This window comes from Leptonychotes weddellii, chromosome 11, assembly GCF_054177405.1.
Source record: "Leptonychotes weddellii isolate Sample4059 chromosome 11, ASM5417740v2, whole genome shotgun sequence".
Lineage (NCBI taxonomy): Eukaryota > Metazoa > Chordata > Mammalia > Carnivora > Phocidae > Leptonychotes > Leptonychotes weddellii.
In genome coordinates, this window is record NC_138379.1 from 7,435,185 (window position 1) to 7,457,102 (window position 21,918).

The 21,918-nt window shown below is 46.1% G+C and overlaps 1 protein-coding gene across 6 annotated transcripts in view; it reads right to left on the reverse strand.

The window, feature by feature from the left end:
* The window catches only part of MARK2 (microtubule affinity regulating kinase 2), a 56,898-nt gene that overhangs the window by 32,574 nt on the left and 2,406 nt on the right, over positions 1–21,918 (reverse strand). The gene's annotated exons all lie outside the window — the stretch shown is intronic.

A 21,918-nucleotide genomic window follows, 5' to 3' on the forward strand; every position in this document is an offset into this window, starting at 1 on the left:
TCCTAACCCTTTACTCACAGTTTAGGCTGAGGCCAGGGAAGATACACCCCTACTATGAAAACGGAAGGTAGCAGTTTGGCTTAGGAACTAAGGAACCTGGCTTAGGGAAAAGAGGGGTATTGTGCTACAAGGGATTCCAAGAATAACCTCCCCAAACCATCCACCAAGCTCTTCTTAAGAGCAGGGGTGTTTAGAAGCGCTTTCCATTTCCCCATGCATCAGAGAAGAGGGTGGTCTTGGGCAGACACACACCTGGCTGGGTCACCATCTCCTCTAAGGAGCCATGGTCTCCCTAACACCAAGTGAGTCCACACCTGCCACAGAGAACCAGCCCGATACGGTTAATGTGCTCTGGAGTTCACATACTCACGCGCGCATTAATCTTCCTCCAGACAGCTGCTGTCATGCAGGGCACTGAGGCGGGCTGAGTCCCCGCTTGGAGCCTCTGAGCCGGTCACTCCAGTTTGCTTGGTAGTTTTGGGGGTGGGACGGGGGAGGAGGGGGAGGAGGGAGGGGGAGGAGGAGGAGGAGGAAGGGAGATTATGATTCTCTATTTTCAAGCCCCGCCCCTAAAACCAGGGAGGGAAGCAGCTGAGTTCCCTTGGTGGCGGGCGCACTCCATTCTCTGGGCACTACAGAGCCAACCAGCTGCGTAAGGAACTCTGGGGAACGGGCACATCAAACACACTGGGAAAAGGAGGGGAAACCAACACGGGTAGAAGTGAGCTGGTCTCCTGCCAAGAACTCTGAATGGTACTCCTATCAGAACTAGAACATAACAGGAGGTGGGCAGGTTTATGGTCCCTGGGGAAAGGCAGGAGGGGAAACAGTAAAAGCCAGGCCAGCATGGGAACAAAACTCACTCCCTTGCAGGAGAGGGGAGAGCCCAGCCATCTGCAGGGCAGTATCTATACGCAGTCAGAAGCGAAACACTGTCCCATGACGCCCTTCTGGGGCAGACAGTCCATGCTCTAACCTTAGGTCAATTCACACGCTTTGCCAGCTGTGCCCTGAACCCTGCAGTTTGGAGCGCGGTCATTTCTCCAGCCTTGTAAGTTAAGGTCTGCCACTCGTGGCTGATGACAGGCTGGAAGGGGGACTCTCACTGGCTGGCTAGTGCAAGCTACTCTGTGACCAAGGGCAGAGCAGAAGCCACAGATGACGGCCCCTCCCAGGGGGAGGAGAGAGCTCCTCCTTTGCCAGAGCAGAGCCCAAGGCTGCCACAGAGAGGTGCTGTTTAGCGACAGAAAGGTCTGTCCGGAGTGTAGGGAGGGACAGCCACCAGGTACTTCCTCCTATTTCTCACCAAATGCTACCACTGGCCTCCACAGGCTGCCTTTGAAAAGCCAGCAAGAACCTCGGGCTGCAGCCAAGGCCTCTGAGTCCCCCCCGACGAGAAGAGGGAAATCGGGCCTGCCGCCTGGGCCTGAAGCAGCTCCCCAGCGTCCTCAGCGTCCTCAGCCAGCCTGCTCCAAAGCTAAAGCCGGAGTCGCCCCACCACGACTGTGGCCTCAGCTTCCTCTCCACCCAAACCAGCACGTAAAAAACCCGTCCAGTCCCTCACTCTACAACATGGAGTGGGGGGCACCAACAGTCATTTCAGCGGGGCCCTCGGTACTGGCAACAGGAAGTGACGGCTTCATAGTCAAAGTGCGCCTCCGACACGCACACCTCATTCATATCTATCTGTGCGCACAGGTACTGGTGTGTACATGTGTGTGTGTAAATGTCTACATGTGTATACATACGTACACACGTAAAATGGATTTTCAGTCCAGACCCACATGGCTTCTGGATTTTTCCTTCAGCTGCATAATGAGCTGGCTGGCTCCCTTTCCCTGCCTGCAGCTCCAGCCTGGCCCTTGTCCCTTCCTAGAGTCTCACTCTGGGCTCCAGCCAACTGTCTTCAAATGTAGAAGGTTCTCTCAGACCTCCAGGCCTTTGCTACAGCCTCCCACTGCCTGGAACACTTCCCCTCCATTATCCACTCCCATTCTTCTTCCTGATTAGCCTCTGCTCAGACATCACTTCCAGGAAGCTTTCCCTGCTCCATCACTCTGACTTCACAAGGTCCCTGACACACATCACTTCGAGCCTCTTATACAAGGACGTCGTGGCTCGGGGAAAGGCCTACTCCACAGCTCCTGGTGGCTGCCCTGTTCACCGTTACACAAGACTTGAGAGCAGCCTGAGGGAAATTTCCAGGACTTAGGTCATCTCTGTGTCCTCAGTGTCTAGTACAGTACTTGGCACCCGGTACAGTAACAGGCGCTCCATAAATGCCTTCCTAATTCATGAGGGAAAGTCAGGGTCAGGGTCTTCCTGCTTTTCCCGGAGTCTCCTCACCTGATAGCTCTGAGCACAACTCTGCCCCATGTGAGCCCTCCAACCTGGGTCAGGGCTAGAATGCTTTCAATCCATTCCCCAAGGCCTCCTGACAACTCTATGGACGGAGTGTCTGGCAGGATTTCAGAACTCATCTCCAGCGTGTGGAGCTGGGGCCTGCTGCCCTTCCACTTGTCCTTTCCCAGCCTCCCTTCTGCCATAAGGTCTGCAGGCCAGCCCTTACAAAGTCCCTCCAAGCAGCAGGACTGCCTCTGAAGTGGAAGCGATGGGGGTATAGTGCCAAGGTCCCTGGGAGACAGTGATTCTAGACCCGGTCCCATTCAAATAAGTTATATGACCTTGAGCAAGTCATTCACCCTCTTGGGCCCTGTGTTTCCCCACTTGTTAAATGAAGGTCTGTCCTGTGTGGGTGTGAGGGTTTTCAGTGCCTCTGTGCTTATAGGCCTTCCAGCCCTGTCCCTGAGACGGTAGCAGGAAGTGGGCATGGTCTGCACATCCTAAAGACCACATCCTGACCTTGGTTTACTTTGGGTCAACCTGCCTAAAAGTCTGGTTCCATACATAATATGCCTTGGACACCAGGCTCACAGACTAGAAAATCTCCTCTGCCTATGGCTGAAAAAACTAAAGTTAACTCAGGTGACTACCCCAGACTTAGAAACATTACAACCCTGAACTCAGGGTGCCCTAGGGAAGGATCTTCTCCTTCCCTAGACTTCATTTACCCACAATTTATAAGCTCCTCAACCCTCCCAGCCTCTCTGCCTACCATGAGTGTGGCTCCAAGGCACAAGGGAAAGGCACTGGGACACAGAGTCTATTTCCAGCGGGCCCCGGGGCTCTGCACACTGAGTGTGAGCCATGCTGAGGAGGTGCAGCCCCAGCAGAGTATGTGGCACACCTAGCACCTAGCCCCACCCGCAGCAGGATTCCCCAGCAGCCTGGCTCCTCTGAGAGCTCCTGGGTGGGGAGCTGCCCACCTGACTGCCCTGGGCAGGTGACCCACGAGGAGAGACTGGCTTGGCAGAGCCCCAAGCAGCAGTTTCAGTCTCCCTGCCCCGTGTAAGGGGGGTGGGGGGTGGGTCCCAGCAGACCAGTCCAACAGGTCCTGTTGCCACCACCCTACACAGCTAGTGCCTTCTGCGCCAGTTCAAAAGCAAGAGAATCAAAAGTCAGGTGGAGCTTTCATACCCTGAGTCACAAAGACCAGGGAATTGAGAAGAAAGGAGAAAATGGTCATCCTCTCATTCTTGCCCTACCCACAATGGTCCTGGAAGACATGGTCTCTGATCTCATAGTTCTTGGGTCAATTCAGAAAAGGTACTGATCTCCCCCCGAGATGCTCAAAGAAAAATCTGGGTTCTCATCATCACCCGGCACTGAGGTGGTGTGAAATTAGTTCTTCCTGTGCCATGCTCCTGAGCTTTTCTCCCACTATAAATAACTCCAGCTTTCTGATACAGACCACATGATCTCTCTAACTCTGGACAAGATCCCCAACACTCAGTGTACCTCTGTTCACCCATCCAAGAGAGAGAAGGCTGAGGCCAACTAAACCAGGAGCAACAACGTAGCCAGAGATGCTGTGTGTCAGAGGCAAGCACAGAACTCAGCAAAACCAGGAGGGCTTGCTTTCTGGCTCTGGTCCCTACTTCAGGAAGCCAGATAGGGCTTCCTCAGCTGTGTGTTCTCCCTGTATGGTTTCCTCTCTGGGTTTTTTTTTTTTTTTTTTAAAGATTTTATTTATTTATTTGAGAGAGAGAATGAGAGACAGAGAGCACGAGAGGGAAGAGGGCAGAGGGAGAAGCAGACCCCCTGCCGAGCAGGGAGCCCGATGTGGGACTTGATCCCGGGACTCCAGGATCATGACCTGAGCCGAAGGCAGTCGCTTAACCAACTGAGCCACCCAGGCGCCCTCCTCTCTGGGTTCTTAACACAACCCAGTAACAGCGTTAACCTTTCTCCTTGTCCTCTCATCCTGAAAAAGCTGTCTCTTTAGTCATTATTACACTTATTAAGACATAAATTAAGACTTGTATGTCTAAAAACTGGATAGAGAGGTGTCTGATTTACAAATCAATATGGACACACTCCCTTAAGGGTGGCTATAAGAATGCCTATTTTAGAATTTTTCTGACTTTTAATTTCACAAATAATTGAGAGATGACCATGCACAAAAGACTCTCAGGGAGGAAGGGATACAGAAAAAGATAAAAACAGCCCAGACTTCAAAAGAGCTGATTATCTAGTAGGAGAGATAAATAAGCACAAATCACACTGTCCCATACAGGACCAAATCCAGGAACCAAAGTTAACAGTCCACCTATTCCCCCCAATTTACTAGAAGTCTATGGCTTTTGTTCTTTTTCAGAAGAACCATGGGCGAAGAGATCTGAAGATCGCAGGTCTCGCTTCTAGCTAGGACCACGAGTTCTGCCAGGATCTATCTAAACCCTGGGGCTTCAGTGAATGGGGATGCCCACCCACTGAGTCAACCGTGGTGAGTCGTGGATGCTGGCATAAGAGGAAGCCAACCCAGGGAGACTCACTGAAGAGTCAATCATTTAGCCTTCCTGGTCTCCTCCCCATCTGGAGACTAGGGACAGGCCTAACAGACAAGCAAAGATGGTAAGGGAAGAGCTTAAACACAAAGTCAAAAAAGTTGCTCAGGACTCAGGTCATGGAAATGAAGTCAGAATAAACCCCTAGCAAGAGAACAAAAGAGGGTGCTCTTGGGGAAGTCTGCAAGGGATTCCTAAAGCTCTGCATCTAGAACCCCCATCACAGTGCTGTGAAGAGGGAGGCACATTTATATATTTTTCCTTTTATTTCTCAGTTGTTGGCTGTCAAGCCCGATCTCCCCCCTTAACTCCCACTCAATCAGTGCCAGAACTCAGTCCACACTGATCCCGGTTTTTAAACAAGACCCTCACCTATCAGGCTACCAGCAGCGGCACAGCTCTTCTGGAAGGTAGTGGGGAGGAACAGATACTCACCCCTGAAAGTACCTGGAAAGAAATAAAATTCCCTAGACAAACAGAGAGGATTCTATGCCATTAAAAAAAAAAAAAAGTCAGTCATTTCAGGGCCTGGGGATAAAGATCAAGGCCCAAGTCCTCCTCCACTGGGGAGGAAAACAATTCTGAAGCCAGTTCTAACTCAAAAATGGGAAAAGCTGGTAAGAGGCTTGGTCCAAATCACCTCAAAAGAAAATCACTTCCTGAAATTAAAAAAAAGAAAGAAAGAAAAAAACAGGCAAGGGGGAATGGGAATTGGGTCTGTTTAAAACCTTTCCTGTACAGTAGATAGCAGATTAGCTACACAAGACCCTTCCGGAATGGTTTACCGTGAAGAATATTCTAATGTGGGCATTCTGGAGGTGCAGCCAGGAGCTCAGCACCTACACACGTATTACTGAGAAAATCCTCACACCACAATCATGACTACGGTGTGCCGTCAGTGTCTGACATTTGTCACCGGGGTGGGTTAACAGTGCAGGTTTGGCAGCCTGCCCTGGCGGCTGTTTCACAAGCAGTTTCTGTGGTTTCAAGAAAGGCAGGGTGTTTGCTTTTAAACACTATCTTAAAAATATATTTTAGAATAGAGTTCAACCATCCCAAGATAGGAGGGAATGAAGAGCAAACCAAATAAAGGAATCTGGTTCTACCAAACAGAGAGGGAGCACACATTGGGGCAGGGGAGGGAAAGACATATTCACCACGTGCACCAGAATGGCAAGGAAAGCTGACGCCACCAAGCTAGAAAATAAGGACACAGAAATGGCACTAAAGACAGGAGATTAATCCTTACTCAGCTCTTCAGCTCTCCAAAATAAACTTACCTGGCTCAAATCTATTTGTTTATTTAAAAACAAAATGAAATAAAACCACCCCAACAGTTCCGCATCAATGCAAAGGACTGTCATCTAATCAATTAGCAGCCACACCTCTCTGCCAGTGTGATGTGGTAATTAAGGTAGAGATTTTTCTCCCTGGGAATACAAGTACAGAAGGGCCGAGCCCCTATGGGCCTAACCCATTATGACAGCCTTTTTATTAGCAAGAAAACACTGCCATGCACTCTCCAAGGAAGCGGTGGCCTGCAAAACTAAAGAACACCTGTGTGTGAACAGCGGCTACCTCCGCTAAGAGATAAAAATGTGCTGGAGGTGGGTGTGGGGAGGGGAGACCACTCATAAGGAGGCCCACAGGCTGTGCTTCTCCAGGTAATTTATGTGGACCTTGGTTTCACCCCCGGAACAAAAAGATGGGTTCTACAGTAATTCAGAAATAGCACATAACCGTGATCTTGGAGAAGTGAAATCAGGTTTGAACACAAGTACAATTCTTCTAGCTGGACTCCCTCTTTCTCTGCAAGGGAAACAAGAGGGGCACAGGTGCGTAAATGAGGCTTGAATTAAGGGCAGCAGTTCACCACTTTACTCTAACTCCATGCTGGCATCTTAAAATAGCCTTACAATTTCAGAACTTTGCTAATAAAACTCAAAACGCCTAACAGGATAAAAGAAAAGGCACTATTGCCCAGGTGAGACCAGCAAGTAAATCAAACCATAAACTCCTAAACTCAGGTTAATTAAGATCCCATAGAGGGGCACAGAACAATGACTCTAAGACACAACCGCAGAGGTCTGGGAGAACCATAAGCAGAGCTATGGGGACTAATTTCAGGAGAGAGCAGGGAGCCAAAAGAAAGACCGAACAAAAGAAAACAGGAAGTAGCGGCACATAAAACAAGCAACGGGATAAAGAGGCGCAGCAGGACGGCCAGAGCTCAGCTCCCAGGACTGAACTGGCAAGTGCCAAATGCACACAGCGGCCTGGCACTACCAGCTACAGTGCTCCGCGCCCTTGGCAGTCAAGGCTAAAAGCAAGTAGCTCTGGGTCTTGGTGTAAGTGGCACGTAGAGCGTTGTAAAGGGAGAACATTATTTTTGTGATAAAATGTACACAGTTAAGATCCACACACAAAAGCTTTTTTTTTCTTTTTGGGGGGGAATGGGGGTATGGGGGAGTGCCTACAAAAAGAGTTCTAGAATCCCAGCAATTCGTGGGTGCTACAGAGCAAGACAGTCAAATCTAGGAATCTAAGCTGTCCCATGCTATGAGGTATTTACTTGTTGGTTACCAATTTTAGGTCTCAGGACTCTTGCTTTTCTGAAACAGTCCCTGAAATTCCAGAAGATGAGAAGACATAGAGAGGACAATCAGAAGCCAGGATTAAATAATAAAGTTTAAAAAGAAGTTTCCCATGGCTCTTATATGGAGCAGGCAAGACCAGGGAGGTAAGCCCAGAGAGCTGCATCTCACCCTGGGGCCACAAAGGGAGAAGCAATCTGGGGCAGAGGAGGCCATGCACCACTTTGAAGGCAACCTGGGAGGCAGGTTTTACCCCACATTGACTAGGAGTGAATCCTAAGGGATCTCTCTACCTCCTACTGCGCGGACACAACGGAAGCAGAACCACAGTCGAGAAAGTTCTGTTGTTTTTTTTTTTTTTAAAGATTTTATTTATTTGACAGAGAGATAGCAAGAGCAGGAACACAAGCAGGGGGAGTGGGAGAGGGAGAAGCAGGCTTCCTGCCAAGCAGGGAGCCCGATGCGGGGCTCGATCCCAGGACCCTGGGATCATGACCTGAGCTGAAGGCAGACGCTTAACGACCGAGCCACCCAGGCGCCCAAGAAAGTTCTGTTCTGACACCAACACATACCAGACCGCTCGGGTTTGTAACCTTGAACAAGTTACTCAACATTTCTGGACCTCTTGTTTCCTCATCCGTAAAATAGTAAGACCTACCAACTCACAAAGATTAAATGGGTTAATCAACGTAAGACAGCTAAACAAGTGTCTGGCACAAACTAAGTGTTCAATACATATTGGCTATTATGATGTCTACAGCTAAAGCCAGTAGCCTCAGCGCGAACTATGCCCTGTGAGTGAGAATGGGCAGGGGTGGTTGACCCTTCAGGTACTCAGTCCGTTCCCTTTTAGAGTTCCCCAACCACTTGGAAAAATAATGTACTAGAGGGCCATCCAGGAGGCACCGTTACTGAGTCATCGCGTTAGCTAATAGAATGAACAAATCTCCTTTGAAAGCAAAAGTCTATCTTCCATACAGACCAGCGGCCGAAGAGAGAGAGAAAAGCACATCAAGTTCAATTCTGGAATTGAAATGAAAGCCACATGTGAATCTGAAAAGAAATAAGCTTTGTGTAAAAAGCAGAGGATTATGGGACTGCTGAGTGATGGGAAATGGAGCTATAATCCTGCAAGTCTATATGTAGACTCAAATTGATATAAGTTAAGCACTTGATTAAACACTGTTTTTTAATGACCCGATGAGAAGTGATTCTGAGCAAATGAGACGAATTTAAAAAGATTTGCTTCAAGCTGGTGCAAGTGACTATTAGAGAAGGCCCCAAGGTCTACCACTAGCTGCCCCAAGGGAAGCCTTCCAAAGTCAGAGAGGCCATGGAAACTGGAGGATAAGTACAAGCAAAAGAACAAGGCCCAGAATGCTAAGATACTATGTTACTGCTATTTTACCTGTCCCTTAAAGACTCATCAAGCACAGATAAAGTTTACACCCTGTCACACACCAAATCTGCTTACCTCTTACAGGAGAAAATAAAGTGTATCTCCATTAAGTGTGGGATTTGGCAGGCATGTTTCATTAAGAAACAGGGCCAACAGAGTTAAGCACAGAAGAAACAGGAACAAAGTGTGTGGGCTCTGCAGCCACCCAGGGAACAGACTATTGGGGTGTTCTGGCCGTAGTGAGCGACTGGAGCCTACCGGCCTTCAACTATTACAGACACCAAGGTTCTTCAAGGATAGAAGCTAAGCAAGCTTTGCAGTTTTCAAATTTGGAATTGACCAATAGCCAATGCATAAGCTTAAAAAAAAATCTGTGAAAATGAAATCCAAGTAAGCCAAATGATCTTTTTAATGGGAAAAGGAAAAAAAAGGCCAATGCTCCGTATTAGGAGGAGGAAAAGAGCCAACTTGTCAAAGTCCCTTGGGTCACTGAGAACCAGCTTCCTCAGCTAGAATGACTGCAAACCCAGGCAGCAAGTACCTTCCTGCAGCCCAGCCAGCACTCAGGGAATTGCACAACAAAGGCTCAGTATGAGGTCATATCAAGTAACCAACTGATTGAGGACAGGGATGATCAACCCCATGCTTGTCTATAAAAGATAGTCTCACACTTCTGTCTAGAAACCCTTTACACTCTCTTTACACTCTGAATTACTAAGGACCTCAAATAGCTTTTGTTTATGTGGGTTATAACGACTATTATAATTAAAACTGAGAAGATACTAAACTATTAATTCATTTAAAATATTACTAAGCCCATTACAACTACACGTCTTAATAATTACACTAACATCAACTAAATACTTACCGTCAGAGTAAAACCCGCGTGAACATTTTTTTAAAAATTTATGTATTTATTTGAGAGCACGCATGCACACGGTGTGGGGGGGTTGCGGAGGGAGGAGGAGAGAATCTCAAGGAAACTCCCTGCTGAGTACGTGGGGCTCAATCTCATGAGATCATGAACTGAGCCAAAACCAAGACTCTGAACTGACTGAGCCACCCAGGCAACTCCTGAGTTAACTTTTAAAATGGAATTAAAGCTACAACACGGATGAACCTTAAAAACATTATGCTAAGTGTAAGGAGTCAGACACAAAAAGACAAATACTGTATGATTCCACTTACATGAGGTCCCTAGAGTAGTCAAATTCATAGAAGGTAAAATAGAGGTTGCAAGAAGCTGGGGGAGGGGGGGATGAGAGTTCTTTTTTAATTGATATAGAATTTGTTTGAGATGACAAAAAATTTCTAGAAATAGTAGACGGTTATATAACATTGTGGATGTACTTAATGCCACTCGACTTAAAAATGATTAAAATGGTAAATTTTATGTGTATTTTACCACAATGAAAAAACGGAATTAGAGCATAAGGCCATGGGAAAATTTCAGGTTACCATATTTGGGGAACATTCTATAAACTAACCAGTATTCTTCAAAATTGTCAACGTCATAAAAGACTTGGCAAGACTAAGAAATGGTCACAGATCTGAGGAGACTATGGAGATGTGACAATTAAATGCAATGTGGGAGTCTGGAGTGGGTCCTGGAACAGAAAAAGCACATCAGTGGAAAAACTGATGAAATCTGAACAAGTTCTGTTCTGTGGTTAATAGTATTATACCAAGGTTAATTCTTAGTTTTGATACACGGTCTGTGGTTATATACGATGTTAACACAAGGGGAAGCTGAGTGAAGAATGTACAGGAACTCTTCGGGTTAGTTTTGCAACTTTTCTAAATTTAAGATTACCTCAAAAATTTTTTAAAAAATTAACTGTTTAAGAAAACCTCACAAGGCCAATGCTCTGTATTTAAAGGAAAAAATGAGCCAACTTTGGTCAAAGTCCTTCAGGTCACTGAGAACCAGCTTCCTCAGCTAGAATGACAGCAAAGGCGGCAAGTGCCTTTTTGAGGCACAGCCAGGACTAAACAGGGGCTGGGCATTGCAAAATGGTTTTTTATGAAATTACCAAGAAATCGACCAACCAAAGCCAGGGAGAATTAATCCAAGTTTTGTCTACATCTGTGATTCTTACACTTTTTGGTTTCAGAAATTCTCTGCAACTATTAAAAATAATGGAGTCCTCCCAAAAGCTTTTGTTTATATGGACAGTATCTATTAACATTTACTGTATTAGAAATGAGAAAAGACTTAAATATGTATCCATCCATTTAAAAGAACATAATAAACCCATTACATGTAAACATGAGTTACTTATTATTTTTTAAGATTTATTAATTGATTTGAGAGAGCATGCACATGCAGAGGGGGAGAGGGAGAGACAGAATCTCAAGCAGACTCCACACTGAGCGCGGACCCCCATGTGGGGCTTGATCTCATGACCCCGAGATCATGACCTGAGCTGAAACCAAAAGTCAGATGCTTAACTGACTGAGCCACCCAGGTGCCCCATGAGTTACTTATTTTTAATGAAAACAAACAAAAAAACCCAAAAAACTGTATTTGCCAAACCACAATTTCACAAGTACCAAAGGAAGTCCACCCCATGAACTAATCTCATAATCCAATCAAAACACAAAATACCAAAAACTCAAAAAACCCCACACTAAAAAACTAAAGAAAAAAATGAGGAAAACCTGAAAGAATAAAGAGAAAGGGAAAACGGGAAAAATAAAAAAATTTAAGGAAAAAGAGGGAGGGTGAATAAACAAACAAGCCACAGATAAAACAACAATGAACAACCTCAAGGGGCCAGTGCTGTGTGTATTAGAAGGAAATAAGTTAGCTTGGGTCAAAGTCTCTGGGGCCCAGACAGGACTATATAGCAGCTGGAATTGTAAACAAGGGCTCCTTATGAAGTCATCACAAGTAACCAACCCAAGACAGACGATCAACTCAAGTTTTGTCTACAAACAAAGGTTCTTCTCATTTTTTGGTCTCCAGAACTCTCTACACTCTTAAATAAATTACCGAGGACTGCAGAAAGCTTTTGTTTATGGGGGTTATAGCTATCGCGACAGTTACCTTATTAGAAACTGAAACGGTAATTTAAAAAATATTTTTATTAATTCATTCAAAATAATAAGCCCACTACATGTTTATATGGAAAACCTATATCTTTGTGTGAAAAAACTATTTTCTAAAACAAAATTAAATTCATGGCAAAAATTGCATTGTTTTACATTGTTGTACATCTCTTTAGTGTCTGGCTTAATGGACGAAAGCTGACTTCTGCTTCTGCATTCGATGTGCTTCAATCTGTTGTTCTGGTTGTAAGATATAAAGAAAATCTCATTTCATACAGACCTGTAGTTGGAAAATGGAGTTTAATAGCCTTTCAGATACTGAGAATTTTTCTTCTTCACCATCAGACCAAAACTCAAAAGTAGTAGTTTTTAAAAGTTAGTTGCAATGTGCAATCTGAGATTTTATCAATGAATTTTTTTTGTGTACTTTAACGTTAAAATCCATTGGTCATCTTGCACTTTTTGAGTGGCTCTTTTACCTATTAGCAATCTGGGAAATGTTCCTTCGTTGAATTATACAGTATTTCCAAATACTGACATTTCATACAATATCAAAAAATCACATTCCATTAATTTTACAACTGGTCTCATCAAAAAAGTCTTTGACAAATATAAGTTTTCGAAAATTCTCATTTTCACCTGAAAGCTTGAATTTTATCACTGGCAATGGTGACAGACTCAATTTGTTCCATTTCGAGGAAATGTCCACTAAACACTCAAGTATGAGTAACTACAGTTTATCCATCAGTTGTTCTTTCAAGTAAAAACGATGATCCATGCAGCTGGTTCAGCTCCCACACACTAGTGCATTTTCTCAAGACAGTCATTGTACTATGGTATCCAGCAGCAAGGCTCCATGGATCCTTGGCATTTCATCACTCAAAATATTAAAGAGACTTTTATTAGAGGGTTGAGATTTAATAAAAATTAATAATTTTTAGTGCTTCATCCAAGACATTCTTAAGTGAAAATGGCTTCTTCTTTTTTTAACTGCACACGCAGAGCGGGAAAGAAGTCCATGACTACCACCACTGGTAGAGTCTGGTGCCACTCACTGCCTTGATTCATGTTATGATGCCGGCAATATTCTCTGTCATTGCTTCTGCACCAGTCATGCAAATGCATGACTCTCATGAACCATGAGAGTCAAAGGAGTTATTCAACCCCTTGCATACTTATCACTACTTGTGTTCACTGCTGAGCATTCACATAAAAGAAAATTCTCTGAGGCGTAGTTGGTGCAGACACAGGTTGAGCCATGTCTGTAAATCTGCTCATTTGTAAGGCAAAAGCACGATTCTGCAAACAAGATAGGAACTCAGTCTTTGTATTTGTAGCTAGAACTTTAATTCGACGAGTCATGGTAACACATGAAGTGCCCCTGCCCTGGATTTTACTGACTTTTCATCCAGTGGGCATTCAGCAATGTCTGCTGCTCAAGACTTTATTAGTCTCTCGGCTATTGGGTGGGCTTTTCCAGCCAAAGCAATGTCAAAACTTATCTGGTAAGATTCAGTGACTTTTTCATTTCTAGGTTGGAAAGCTGGAGCAAATTCTGGCTCTTATTTAAGGAGCTCATGGTGTGTACACTTAAAATACTCAATTCCTTTTTCTTTAAGCTCTGAATGATTGGTCTTGACAGGATGTTGCAACTTAACTGGCACTATAATACTACACAGACGTGTTCTGTTGCATAAGATACGATAAAACAGCTTTCCTTATAATATTGACTCTTTCAGTAACTTTTCATTTCTTATTAACAGTTTTGCCTAGATTCTTCAGATTCCTCCCATTCACTTGTTGATGTGTCCGTTTCAGTAAACAGAGATTGCCAAGTCTTCTAATCTCCCTTTTTAAAGCCAACAATCCATCCTTAAATATAAGAGAAATATGATAAATTTTCCTGTTTTAGAATAAAGTGCTAAAATAAGTTGTAAGTGAAATTTTTAAAATTAGAAGCTTTCCCCAAAGCTTTTACAAGTAAGTTTTACAAGCTGTACTTACTTCTTGTTGTGTTTCCTCGAAGGTGCCAGGAAAATGCTGGGATTTCAAAATAATGATTTATAGGACAACAATGAGGTTTACAGGGATTACAGCAGGCACAACTGAAGACAGCTAGTAAGAGTACAGTAGAAGTACTGAGAACAAACCGAGTCCATCATTGCAAACTTCCATATTTATACCTTAAAGGACTACCTTAAACATTCCAGAAAACACAAGAATACAGAAGCACACATTTCATTAGTCAAGAGTGATGATGTCAGCACACATCATTCAGCCTCTGGAAAACTCCACTGTACATCGAGAGAATGAGAGTGAAAAAAGGCAAATAATGCATTAATGTTGTGATGAAACTCATTTTGATTTCATGTACCATCGAACGGGTCTTAGGGAGCCCCAGGGTCCTCAAACCACACTTCGGGAGCTACATTCAGTATCGCATTACCAGAATTAACAAGCGCCTCCTCAGATCTCTCTCAAGACAGGGTCCAGCGTTGGAGCATTCCGGACAGGCCACAGGAAAACAGCCCAGAACTAGCTTAGACCCTGTCACCAGGGAAACTGGGATGCCGACCCTAGTAAGTTGTCAGATTGCCAAGCCTGGCTTTACTAAGGAAGGTGGCTCCAGAGACATAAAAAGAAAATGTTTTCTAAAGCAGCAAATCCTTAACTTTATAGAAATCAGAGGAATAGGAGAAAGGACTGGGTGGTTCTGGGATTCTATACATGAAGGAGATCTCAGACTATCAGAATTCCTCTCCTGAGCCCTGCCACAAAAGAGGCATAAAACAGGTCAGGCAGAGTGGGATATGGAGATGAAAGCCCGAGATGGACAGTGATAATGAAGGAACAGAATTCAAAGAAATCAAACAGAAAAAAAGGAGGTGAGAGAAGTCAGCAGAGGGGTCAAAAGGAAGAGGAAAATACGGTGAAAGAAATATTCCCTGACGAGCTCTGAGGCGACACTGTTACCTTTCTCCTTGGCAGCAGCTGCAATGTGAAAAAACGAAGCAACTTACTTGCTGTTCTGACCAGGCATTCAGGCTCTAGAAGCCCCAAGAGATGAAGATAAACAAGGAACCAACTGAGACCAAAATCTCAGCCCAAGATTCAAAGTCCGCAAACTCCTAGGAGCAGCTGAGAAATGGCTGCGACCCTTCCAGGCCTCACAAAGGGGGCGGGGGGGGGGCTTTCTTCTCACTTCAGGGAAGCCAACAGAGATAACAAGGACCTGCCCCTGAAGGCCCCTTTGCTAGTGAAAAAGGAACCTAAAATCATTAGCTGCTAAGTTCCCATGTGATCTTTAAGAGAAACAGGGAACTTTCTCCTGTTGCCAAAGGGTAAATACTGCACTTGAAGAAAGGAACGTGAAAGAAATCCCATGGGCTTGCTCAGCGGGCCTCTTGTAATACCCGGATCCCAACACTCAGAAAAACCCATGCTCTGGTGACTTTGGACTTGGCCTTCCAGGCACCAATGAGGCTGCACATACACCACCACCACCACCACTCACAATACAGAAATATGGGTGAGCAGAAGGCAATGTTTTGGGGTGTTTCTTTCTTTTTTTAATCATATTGATATCCTGTAAATAAATGCATCCCCATTTTTTAAAGTAATCTCAATAGTATCTAAACCTAACAGCATTCTATTCAGATAGCTGGTTGGCTCAAAAACAAAAACAAACAAAAAAACACACACAAAAAAAACAAAAAAACAGTGAACTAAAACAATTTTTTTAAAAAAGATTTTATTCATTTCTTTGAGAGAGTGAGAGAGCACATGCAGGGGGAGAGGCAGAGGGAGAGGGAAAAGCAAGCAGGCTCCCCACTGAGCAAGGAGCCTGATGCGGGGTGGGGGGGGGAACAGACGACACCCCAGGACCCTGGGATCATGACCTGAACCGAAGGCAGATGCTTAACCAACTGAGCCACCCAGGCGCCCAAAATAAACAATTTTTTAAAAAAATTGCTGGAAAGAGCACCTAAGGGACCCTAATGACTAAAAGAAACCAAGATTCTTTCAATCAGTTCAGAGAAATTCCAACATATCTTGACCTGGAGTTGTGTGGTGCTCAGAGAAAACCCACTGAGTCGCTCAACTAGAATGGTGACAACAATGATTATTATGTCCTGCCAGGCATTATTCTAAGTGCTTTATATTCATTACCCCTTTTAATGCTCACAATAACTATACCTACAAGATAGGTACTATCATTACTCCTTTTTTACAGATGAGTAAACAGGCCTGGAGCAATTAAGTAAGCCCAAGGTCATAGTAGGGACTGACCAAGATTCCAGTACAGGGAATTGAAATGTAGAGCCTGCTGTAACCACAACACACCTCTTATTGGATGTCCCCAAGTGCTGGGATCTCTTTTCAACTCTGCCATAGGCTCAACTCAATTAGAATGCTACTGCTAGACCAAGCAGGCCTAAGGGGCCCCACTTCCTGTGACTAGAGAACCAGTAATTCAAACTCTTGTGGGCAAAAACAAAGCAACAAGCCACAAGTGCATCCAACACCACATGCAAAGACACTCAGATGATGGCCATCTGTGGAGGGGAGGTGGGGAAGTGATGGCGGGTAGGGGAAGGCCAGCAGACCCTCGGGTCTAAAGAAGGTGCAGGAAAAGGGGGCCACCCTCCATACAGGGTATCCGTAACCAAAACAAAACCCTCAGTGAAATGGTGCTCGGAGAAGCAATGAGTAGATCACTGTAGTAGCGACAGGAGCAGCCCGTCGCCAAGGGCAGGGGCAAGGGCTGGAACTATGTTTGCAGGTGGTTTCACTCATTAATCACCAAACTTTCGGACGTGGGAGTTTTCCGTTTAGTGGGGGACTGGGAAAACAATCCTGCTGTATTAGTAGCGCTAATGGTCATAGGAGCCTCAGAATCCTATGTCCTTTCCCGGAGAAAGATTTCCTGCCACTGTTCAGGAAGTGCCAGCACATGGTGACTGATGACTCCCACCTTTCGTACAGGTACGGATCAGGAACAAACTCACACTGTTCGCCGTGGCTGAAGTACCTGCTGAGCTGCCAAAGACCAAAAACTATCCTCTCCTTTTTTCTTCCCCAGCAGGCCTGGACAGACAGTCCCACTGCATCAAGCCAAAAGGTGTGGGGTCTTACTGGATTTAGCTGCCAGATCACAACAGCCAGGAGTCTGTTCCCCATCCACAAACCACAGACCCAGTCCCTTCTCCCTGGCCAGGCTGGAGGGCCTTCTGCCAAGCCGTGACCTGCGAAGGGGGCTCAAGAACAAGAGCTGTATCTTCCAGAGTCCGGTGAAAAGTGTGTAAGACAAAGTTGCCCTGAATAGCCCTAGGTGTAGAGAGAGCCCGCTCATGTAGAGAGGCCTGGCTCAGAGACCATTCAGTATTGGGAGGGGCTGGGGGAGTTTACAGACCTCATCTAAACTCATACCTCAATGAGCAGAGCCCCAGAGGAGGCAGACCTTGGTATGGCCAACTTCCCAAAGAGCACACAGGAAAATAGGCCAAGGCTGCTCAAAACCAGCTTGACTGGTTCTACCGAGAAGTCTCTGGTCTGCCCCGCCTTCCTTATGTTAAAAGGAAAAAGGTGGCTTGGAGACAATCATTGAATACACCCCTCCTTTTCTCCTCTCTCCCTGCCCCCCTCCTTCCCCCCTCCTATCTGCTGTCCCTCAGGACTCACCTAGCCATCAATATCAGTGTCCATCCTGCCCTCGCCTACCAAACCTGTGCTTACCCCGCTTCATAAGCCTAACATTAACCATCTGATGAGCAAAAGGAAATGCATTTGTTTTTGCCCCTTCTGCCCTCATTTTCTAATGAGAAATGTAGGGATAAATGGAAGTAGGGTGAAAGAGTGCCTAGGGACCAAGAAACTTAAAACCCTCTAGCAAAAGCAGACAGAGAGGTGAAGGGATCTGGCCTATTTCTACTTCCTAAAGGATGAGCAGGCCTAGTGGGCAAGAGAAGGAACTGGGATCCCTCCTTCACTGAAGGATCACTGGAAACCAAGAGGTCAGGTTCTCTTGTGGTGTTGTTTCAGAATCAGATGCACCATGGCAGCCCAAAGGACAGCAAAGGCACTCAGCGGCCAACACCAAAAGGGCTGTGGTGGGGTGGTGACATTCTGCTCCGAGAGCTAGAGCTTTCAGAGTTAACGTCGGGAGAGATGGCCTCTTCCCATGCCAGAAGTGGAAATGGGTGGTTTCCTCCCCCACAAAGTTTGTAAAGGCTTACTCTTCCCTCTGCTGAGACAGAAGGGGAAAATGCACAGATAACACTGCAGTGACTCACTCGTGTTTGATGAAGGCTGCGAGGAAGCCTGGAGAATCCAAACTAGAAGTGCAAAAAGGTACAAATGCTGGCACCTCCCATCAAAAGAAGGAAACTCAGCCACCTATCTGGTTTGTCACTTTGCTGAACTTCCGCTGGAGGAGGAAGGCCTAGGCTTAAACTCCACCCACCCTTTCCCCATCCCTCTCAGTTTTTGCTTTGCTAGGCAAGCGGCAAAACTGGCAGCACCACCGGCTCCGAGAGAATCGAACCCTTTCTCCATCTCCTCTCACCGCAGCGGCCTCTAGGAGCCCCAGTCTACAGCTTAACCAGGCAGCAGGGGCTGGGGGGGGTACCTGGTGACTGCAGGAAAGCCTCATCAGGCAGTCTTGGGGAAGGAAGGACAACCACCCTCCTCGCCCTTTCCATCTGCTGAGGTTACTTCATCCCGATCCATTAATGGGCTTCAAAGTGCTGCTGGGGGGCGGGGAGGGGGGTGGCGGAGAGTCCATTTAGCAGAGCTATCATGGGGCCAAAGGTGGCGCCCAGCCCCCACCCCGCTTGTCGATAATGGGCCACAAAGTCTGAGGCTTGGCTGCACTCTAAGCATAAAATATTCATTTCAGTTGACATAATACATATGTAGGAAAGTCATGGAAGCTCCTGGGAGAAGAGAAAGGCCAGCCAGGTGGCTAAGTGCACAATGGGAAAGAGTTCACGGAGGCACGGGTTAGTCCTGGTGAAATGCCCACTGAGAATTGGGTTGTTCTGTCCAAAGGCGAAAGTGTCTAGTCAGAGAAGTTTTTGACTTCCAAGAGATCTAACCATGCAAACCTCTCAGGCAAACTCTCAATTTTTTCCTATCTCATAGGCATCAGTTAAGACACTGACAGTGAAAAGAATCTCAGGCCCAATCTTTGGTCACCATCTGAAAGATGCAGTCATTCCCTGGGCAAACTTGATTTTAATCTAAAGCAGTCCAAGTTTCAAGGACTGTCCTGTATCCATCTGTTTAGCTACTTCCCAAAGCCACAGATTAGAGAAATTATTACAAGTTACTAGTTAGTTACCTTTACTGGGTTCAAAGACTATGGTATGGTGAGCAACTCTGTGAACTCCTGACTCCTAAAGCCCTTGCTCTAACAAGGCCTCATTCTAATTTCTAGGGCCATGCAGGAAGTGAGAATGTCATCCACCCACACCTGTGACCAGAAGGCAGCACCACTAAGGAGCCCTTGGCCAGAGTCAAAGGGCAGAAGTCGGGAGTCTGTACCCAGAGCACAGTGCCGCATAGCTCCCGGGACATGGAGGGAAATGAGAGCTCTCTACTAGAGTCAACACTAAAACCAAATTATTCAATGCAACATTCAGCCAGAATCAACACTGGCATCCAAGGGATGTGTGTTTGGAGTGGCTCAGTTGCTCTTTACAGGATTCTATAAGTTAGATTTGCTCACTTCAGCCAGACTTCCACACTCTTCTTCCCAGAACCACCCAAAAGAATAAACAATGCCACTCACTCCCCAGAATGACAGCAACCCCCTCCCTTGCCCACTGCAGCTGAAGTGGGGCTGGTAGTGAAAGGCTCCTGCTTTCCGTCAGAAGCCCTCCGTCGTGGTTCCTGAGGCCCAAGGGTGGGGCAGGTCTGAAGCCACATAGGCCCTCTACCAGGTGCTACAGGAAGCTCTGGCCAAGCAGCAGAACTCTGGAAGTTGGACCCCTCTCCGCACTTGCCTATTACTGCTGCCCCTGGCTGGAAGACAAATAGTCATCTTGCTGATTGCTTTCACCACAGCCAAGACTCCAGGCCAGCAGAGCCATTTGGAAAAGAAGTGGACAGAAAGCTCAGCTTGCAGACTGAGAATCCCCAAAACTACCAGCCGAGGTCATAACCCTCCTGCAAATGAAAGAAGAGTCTATGGCTGTGAGAAAGCACATCTGCAACCAGGTGTCAACAAAAACCATCTTAGAGACAGGGCTTGACTTTCTTTTATCTCCCACTTTCACTGTGAGGAGCAGAGTCAACAGCAAACAGGCACTCTTCCTGCAACACAAGGTTTATTTTTATGCTTCCACATTTTCTGTTTGTGTATGTGTTATGTGTGTTTAATTCAGATGTGATCAAAGAGCTCCTGGAAACAGCTTCCCATCAGCCACATTTTTTAATAAAGAAAGGGGGAGAGGAATGGCAAAAAAGAAGTCGGAGCTTGAAGACAACTAGGAGAGTTTGCTTACGTATTTCCCGGTGAAACCAGTTTAAATAATTTAAACCTAAATACAGTGATAGAGCATCTTTGGGGGGAAGGAATCAGCCCAACCAAATCCCTTGCTTTTTATTTCATAACATTACGGCTTACTGCAATGACTGAACTTCCGGGACTACTTCGACTAGAATCACAACAGAACCAAGAGCTTTCTTGGTCTTAACTGGTGGCATCATCTACTCTTTAAAGGAGGCCGATGCTTCTGGCATCCCTGGCCTTGTGACCAGAAGGGCTGCGACTTGTCTTTTCCCTTGTTTTGAAAAATACAGGCATCTGCCTGTGGTAGGTGTATCCAAGCTTTTCCAATGGCTGTGCTTTTACTGGGACCAGACTTAGCATCAAGTAAATAGCATGACTGGCTACCTTGAAAATAGCATGACTGGCTACCAGCAGAAGCGATGAAGTGGCTCAGGGGAACCTAAGTCCATAAAGAGTGCAAACGGGATGAGTAATTCATAATTTGGAACAGGATGACAAAGTATGCAGCCACTGCTCCAGACAAAGTTATCAAAGCGCAGCTTGCATTCCCAAATGGTTCACCCGATTACTGCGCTCATAAAATCAATGGGTGTGCACCGACTTCCTACTACGCGCTCAGCAGTCTGCGAGGCATGGAGGGAAGAGAAATCAATGCACACATCACAAGAAAAAGACCATGGCGAGAATACATTTACATTTAGTAACCAGCACAAAGAAACCACATTGAGGCAGTCTGTTACCCTACTCGGCTGAACACAATGCCCACCCCCCCCACCCCGCCCCCCAGCCTCGGGGAAGAGAGTAGGCACTCCACCGCCACGCCCCACATGCCTGAGGATGTCAGTCAGTCACTTAGCCTCCTCCTACCAGCTCATAATCAACAGTCTGGGAAAGTTCTCCCGTTAAGCAGGGTTTACCTGCTAAGACAAAGGCCGTGATGGGAAAAGGAATGGAACAGGCCACCTCAGGAGGGCCTAGGAAAAGCGGTTCCCAGCAAGGAGAGAAACAGCTGGCAAGTGAGGGCAAGACTGGGACATGCAGACCACGCTCCGGTTTCCAAAGACCTCAGGCCCATCCAGAACCAGCTGCAAAACCCAGTGATGAAACAGACATCCACCGGCCCTCTCTCCCAACTCGTTTCACCCCCAGAAGCAATCAATCCATCAGCAACAAAAGGGTCAACCGGTGCAGAGAAAAACTCGGGCCAGAACTCCTCCTGAGTTCCTGACTGCCCAGGTGACAGAGAGTGAGGGCGGGTGACACAAGAGAAAAACGCAGGAAAACTCAACGAGGGCAGATTTTCCAGGGAAGGATGTGAACATGCAAGAGAATAGAACAACGGTTCTACTGAGCTACGAAGAAAGAGTGGAATGAGAGGAAAACATAAAGGGTGTCATAAGGGAGAGGATGCAGAAAGGCGCTGCAGCCCCAGGGGTGAAGAGCTCCTTTTTC